We start from the raw sequence: 6,428 nt of genomic DNA, 5'->3' as shown, positions 1-6,428 counted from the left end.
TCTGGTCACTGGCGATACAGCCGCTGCCCGGGGCTGCACGGAGTGGGTGAGCGGTCGTGGTGCTGCGCGAAGGAGCGCTTCTTTGTGTGAAGTTCAAGAAGGGGAGGACGGGGTCTGATGGAGGTCAGAGGTAAGGAGAGCGTTATCCCTGGGGGTAGTGACTGGGAGGGGACACGGCAGCACGAGGGGCTCTCAGGGGGTGCTGGGAGTGCTCTCGATGTCAACCCCGTCGCAGGGACGGTGGTTACCTACGTGTAGACACGTGAAATGCATGAGCTGGACCCTTGGGATCGTGCCTCTTCTGGTATGTAAGTTACACCTCGATTTCAAAACGCGTCTTTTAAAAAGTCATCCTAGGAGTCTGCTTTTGCCAGAGTCAGAACCTACCTGGAAGACCGCTGGCGTGGAGCTGGGGGGCAGAGTCTCCAGGACCTGCCAGGGAGCCCCCTGGTCTTACTCTGGGATTCTCTCTGAGAGACTTAAGTGAGCAAGTGGGTGTCGGGGGGACGGAGCCCTGGCGGCCTTGCTTCTGAGCCTCCCCTTCGGCGCCACTGAAGCAGGGGCAGAGCTGGCCTGCCCCGTGTGACAAGTGTCAGCTGCGCCTGTGGTGTTCCAGGCAGTGCTGACGGCTCAGGTCTCCGGGGACCAGACGTGCAGCTGTGCCTTTAGGGTGCCCACAATCCCTGGAGGACAGTGACCAATGAGGTGGACTCGGGACCACGGGAGGCCCCCAGAGCCCTGGTGACCTTCTGCCTGGGCAGGAGAATGAGGAAGTTCCCAGGGCAAGGTGACAGGCACAAGCAGAAGTTCCTGGGGCAAAGGAGGGATGTGGGGAGGGGGCGCTTCTGAGCGTGACGCCAGAGGGAGAGTACTGGGAGGCAGGAAAGTCCTGGGATGCCCGAGGGATTATGCAAGAGAGGGGCCAGGTGTGAAGGACCCCACCCCCCCAGGCCCTGTCCCCATGGGGGTGCCCAGATCAGCCAGAAGTTCTGCTGTGCACCCACCAGCTGAGACCCCGCACGGCTCTGGCCTCTGAGACTCAGTCTCACCACCTGCAAAACTGGAGAAACAGTGGTGCCCACCTCCAAGCTGGAGTGAAATTTAAATGAGGCCACGCCAAGCATTTACGTCGTGCCAGTAGGTCAGGGGTGACCTCCTTTGACAGATTGACAGACAGGGAAATGACGTTTGTATGAGGTTCAGGAACAGAAGAACTGAATCGGTGGTGGTGATGGGGGTCACTGAATGACACGAAACTGACCCGCCTGATTCCTGGGCAGACGAAGCCTCATCTTTAATAGAACCGCTTGGGGCTTTCTCTGCGTTCACAGCCCCAGTGTCTGTGTTCTGATCGCAGACCCCCTGGGAGCTAGGGCCACTTGATGAGCGCCTTGCGTGCGGGAAGAGAGGCCAGCCTGGGCTTATCTTCCCACGGGTCGGATGACTTTCTAAATCAGGGCTTTCCAGGCAGCCTGGGGCTCCTCGAGTGGTCAAACATGGCCTGGTTATGCCAGCCTTGTCGTCAGCTCTGGGCTCAATCACCTGCCACGACGCAGTCTCCCTGGAGCCATCTGCGGTGAGAAGGGTCACGCCGGTCCCCACGCATGCCGGGTCTGCACAGCCTAAGGAGCTGCTGGAAGCCGCCTCCTCCGAGCACTCAGAGCTTGGCTGGGGGCTGACCTTGGCTCTGGGAAGCGTCCCCGGCACTAAGGGAGCGTACAGCTCCGTCAGCTTCAGCAGTTTACCAACCTGCCCCCCCGCTTAAGACTCACCTCCGCTCCCCGGTACAGGGAAACACTTCTGAAATCGCGGAAGATTCTAGCTGGCAAAGGCAGGGGATGCATCTCAAGGGCTCCAGGCAGAGCAGACCCAGGTGTCACCAGTCTGAGGGGGGCCGGCCTTGAGAGGCACCCCTGCAGCAGCCGGGATTACATGGCAGGGAATGGGCCAGGTCCACCAGGAGGGGTGAAGCGGAGGGAGCAGCGGGGCCATGCCTGCTTTCACGCCCTGGTGGTCCTGATGTCCACAGCCCCTTCCTCTCTCAAGGCGTTCCAGTTTGGGTGATAAACCACGGAATCCTGACTGACGGTGCCACCCTCTGTATGCCAGGGGTGCAGAGGGGCTGCACCTGGGTCCTCCTGGGGGAGAAGAGGTAATGCTGGGACCAGCCCCCCGGCCCGGGCTGGCTGTCAGGGGCCTCCATCCCAGCAGCGAGGTCCACGCGTGGCAAGGACACCCTGGGCGCCCAGGGGCTTAAGGAAAATGGAAAGTGGGTCCCTTATGTGAGCTTGGCACCCCCAGTCCCAAGGAAGAGTTCAAAATACCCGCATCCAGGTCCACCCCCTCCGTGAGCTCCCCGGCACGGCTTCCGGAAGAGGCCATTTGAGGGCTGTGTCCCCGGGCAGAGCTCAGGACCCTCAGCATGGGGCCTCAGCACACAGTGAGGGCTCATGAAGGGTCACCGTGATGGTGACAGCAAGGTCCCCTCATATGCGGAGGGACAGGGCTGCACCCCGGTGTCTCCCGAGCCCTGAGACCTTGGTGAGGCTGCTCCCCTTCCTGTGTCTGGTCTCCACCGCTTGTTCTCGGCCCCCTCTGTGACTTTCGTGACCCCCGGCTCCCACTGAGGGGAGCATTTGCTCCCCGGGCTGACCCATACCCCTGCAGTGGGGGGATGGGTGCCAGGCATTCGGATTCACATCAAGATGGGAGGAGTGACGTCCCCCACCCCCACCCCGGGTCCATCACTGTCAGCACTGGGGGCCTGCCGAGCGGCCCAGTGGCGTTCAAAGACCTCCGCCCATCCATCTGTCCAGAGGACCCCTCCAGCCCCCCACACCCAGCTCACCGCCCCCCAACCCCGCGGAATGAAGGTCCCCAGGAGCCAGCCGCTTCCCTGCCTGCTCCGCCCTGCACGAGGGTACTCCCGGCGCCCACGTCCTCCCCTTCTTTGCCGTCTGCCCGTGGGTCTGGGGCCTGCGCTTTAGGCCACACTCAGGGCTCCACACCTTCCTGGCTCCCTTATGCCTACTGTACAGCTGGACGGAGGTGGGGAGAGAACCTGCTGCTCCAGAAAGCCCGGGGGACCCACCCCCTGCAGAGCCTCCGCAAGCTTTGGGGCTGCGGGGACCCCCCCAAGAGCCTGATGGTCTGCCAGCCAATGACCTCTCTTAGGGGCTCGGAGGTGGACACAAGCTACAGGGCCGACCCAAGATGTCAGCTCAGCAGAGGGGAGTCGAGGGGTCGAGGGGGGTTCCCATCTTGCCAGACGTCCCAGCGCATTAGAAGAAATGCAAAGCCTCCCTGGGAACCTTGCAGGTCAGGCCACTGTGGCCAGACAAGAGGTGTTCGTAGCGTCTCCGACGGCCTCCTCCACGAGCTCACCCGTTGGCGGCAATTCTTCCATCAGGGCCTCCCAGCAGGGGACACGCGGCCCTTGAGGGTCACCCCTCGAGCCCGGTATCCGCTGATCACTCAGCCCACGTGGGAGTAGCACAGTGGCACGTCCGTGGGCCCGAGGTCCCGAGGCAGGTTCCCGTGGAGAACTGATAGCCTGAGTGTTGGGCCCTGGGGACACCGTCTGGCTGTGGGCCCCGGGCAGGATCCCTGGAAGAGGAGGCTGGGGGTAGGGCATGGCACAAGGGTCCCGGGGCCACCGAGACAAACCCCCAGACCCGGCGGCTTAAACGACAGACAGTGGGTCTCTCTCAGTCTGGAGACCGGAGTCCGAGATCCCCGGGCGGCTGGGCTGGTCCTTCTGAGGCTGTGACGGAGAACGTGCCCCAGGCTCTCTTTAGCCTCCGGTGTTCACTGGCTGTCTTGGGTTCCTTGGTTTGGGGGATGCCAGCTCCACCCCGAGAAGATGGGGGCTTGGGGGCTCCATGCGATGCCAGCTATTCAGGGCAGGATCCCCCCCCACCACTTACCCCGAGACCCCACCTTGGTGACCGTGGACTTGGCCCCATTGGAGCCCTGGCTGTGCCGGCCACAGAACAGGGCTTGTGGCCAAACTGTTGCCCCTCCAAGCCGAGCGAGGGGCAGGAGAGCATGGTGACGGAGGGATGACAGGGTCCGAGGAAAGCTGTGGCCAGCCGGGTCAGCCCTCAAGACCGTGGCCTGGAGCTCTCACCCTCGTCCTCACCTGCGGAGGTCACAGTTGCTCAGAAATCTGGAGGGGAGGGACCTCCCTGGCGGTCCACGGGTTAGGACTCCGCGCTTCCAATGCAGGGTATGGGGTTCAACCCCTGGTTGGGGAACTAAGATCCCGCAAGCCACGAGGCTTGACAAAAGAAAGAAAAGAAGGGAGGGAGGGAGGAAGGAAGAAATCTAGAAGGGAGGGGGCTGAGGAAAAAACAGGGAAACAGGAACACTGCCTGGGCCGCGGAGGCCGGGCAGAGAGCAGATCATGTGAATGCAGGGTTCTCAGCTGCGTTTTCCTGTGGCCATGTCTAGAAGAAGCCAACTGGACAGAAGCAGGGATGGGGCTCAATCAGTGACCCCACTGTCGGGGGAGCATGGAGGGGGACGGAAGCAGGGCTGTCCAGGGTCACCGCCGTGGGCCGTCTGGGGAGGAGAGGTCCTCTCCCTGGCCCTCCGCTCACCCTCCACAGACAAGGCAGCTGCCAGGAAGGCCTAAGCCCCACAAACACTGAGGGTGAGGCCTCCAGGGAGAACACTACCCACCCCAGGGAGCCCTGAGAGGCCCATTCGGGCTTACTTTAGTTTGGGGTTTTTTTTTCCCTTTCAAACCGAAGCATCTGAGACCGATGACTGTACGAAGTCCGTCAGGAAGGCCACGGCCTGGAGCCGGACCCCAAAGGGGCCTTGGGAAGTGCCCGTGAGAACCAGCAAGCCCAGGAAGCAGCGAGGACATCCCAGGTCCTGTCTCCCTGAAAGCTGCATCCAGTGCCCTGTCGCCTAGCGCTTCCTTCCCACGAAAAAAACCTCTGTCCCAGAGCGGGCCGTGTTCTCTCAGAATCCGCCCAGATTTTGTAGTTCCGAGTTTAGACTTAGCCTTGAGAGTCTCGAAACCACAGGAGGATACGACCGAGTGAATCTGAACTCTCATTCTTTAAATCTCCTGAGTGTGTCTTAAATGGGAGAACCCAAAAGTCCTTTCTCAAAGGAAAAAAGTGAAGGATCGGGGCTTCCCTGGTGGCGCAGTGGTTGAGAGTCCACCTGCCGATGCAGGGGACATGGGTTCGTGCCCTGGTCCGGGAAGATCCCACATGCCGCGGAGCGGCTGGGCCCGTGAGCCATGGCCACTGAGGCTGCGCGTCCGAAGCCTGTGCTCCGCAGCGGGAGAGGCCACAACAGTGAGAGGCCCGCGTACCACTAAAAAAAAAAAAAAAAGGTAAAGGATCATTTTTACATTTACAAGATTTTTTAACTGAAACAACAAATGAACTGAATTTCTCATTCTAAAAGGCACGCTTTCCCGTGAGCCTCTGAGCACACAGGGTGGTGACGGGCAGGCGAAAACCAGGACACTCAGGGCAGAGGGGCCTGCGGGCTTCAGGGTCATTGGCGGGGGAGAGGGGTCCGCAAGCAGTCTCCACCCTCCTCGTGCTGCTTCTTGCCTGACCGCTGGTCACAAGGCGTCCACACTTTCCTTTGCGAACAAGTGCTGTCCCTGGTGGCCAGCTCACCAGCCCCCGGGCCCTCCTGGCCCCTCCCATACCCTTCTCTCTGTTCATGCAGTTTGTTTCATTCCTTGGGTCGTAGAAGGCATTCGTGGACCCACTTCTCAGATGGGGACACTGAGGTGCAGACAAGGCTTTTGCTGGACCCCAGGTCACATGACCAGTTAGGCACCAAGTGGGGACGCCTCCCCCCTCCACCTCCCACACCCCTCCCCCCGTGTCCCCTCCCAAGTCTCTGGGAGGCGTTGTCCTCCACTGTGGCCCTGGCTCCGCCTCACTGCTGGCCCCATGGCCATCCTCACCACCCCCCATGCTCCACAACGACCTTTGACCTTCGAAGTGAAGGCCACTGTTTAAATATTAAATAGTCCTTGGAATGCCTGGGCTCCCGTTAAGACCCTGAAGCAAAAGAGAAAAAGGAACACTTTAAAGATGGCTGAAGTTTGAAAAGCTGAATTACCCACGTCTGTTCTCCGAGGCTGCATCCACGTCCCCACCTCCTTGGCCTCGGGCGCCCGGCTGCAGGGCGGCTCTGGGGTCCGCTGGGCACACAGGGCAGGAGTGTGCGCAGTAGGGGAGGGGGCACTGGCCAGGCCCAAGGTGATGGGCTGGGTGGCCTGGTGTGCAGTGGTGGGACTGGACGAGGAGACCCCAGGACCCTGTCACGGCCGTGCCTGCTCGGTCACCAGGGGGAGCCCAGGCCAGGACAGTGACCGAGCACCAGCGCCACCCCCCCTCCAGCCTTAAATGCAGCAGGAACAGCAGGGCCAGCTGTGCAAAAAGCCC

At 61.4% G+C, this 6,428-nt stretch overlaps 1 long non-coding RNA gene across 3 annotated transcripts; it reads right to left on the bottom strand.

The window, feature by feature from the left end:
• Nucleotides 1–1,269: 1,269 nt before the first annotated feature.
• On the bottom strand, nucleotides 1,270–5,852 carry LOC149749253 (uncharacterized). 3 transcript variants are annotated; one of them, XR_016392933.1, is made up of 3 exons: nucleotides 3,385–5,838; nucleotides 1,773–2,138; nucleotides 1,270–1,706 (listed from the first exon to the last, which is right to left on the bottom strand). It is a non-coding gene; the product is annotated as an uncharacterized LOC149749253 (long non-coding RNA). The 3 variants fall into 3 exon arrangements; XR_016392932.1 differs by having other exon boundaries at nucleotides 1,773–5,852; XR_016392934.1 differs by having other exon boundaries at nucleotides 1,270–1,571; nucleotides 1,773–5,852.
• Nucleotides 5,853–6,428: the final 576 nt, after the last annotated feature.

Source organism: Delphinapterus leucas, chromosome 4 (assembly GCF_059928025.1).
Source record: "Delphinapterus leucas isolate spDelLeu-1000000601 "Yukka" chromosome 4, BTC_Dleu_Yukka2, whole genome shotgun sequence".
Classification (NCBI taxonomy): Eukaryota; Metazoa; Chordata; class Mammalia; order Artiodactyla; family Monodontidae; genus Delphinapterus; species Delphinapterus leucas.
This window is presented reverse-complemented; position numbering and strand designations above follow the sequence as displayed.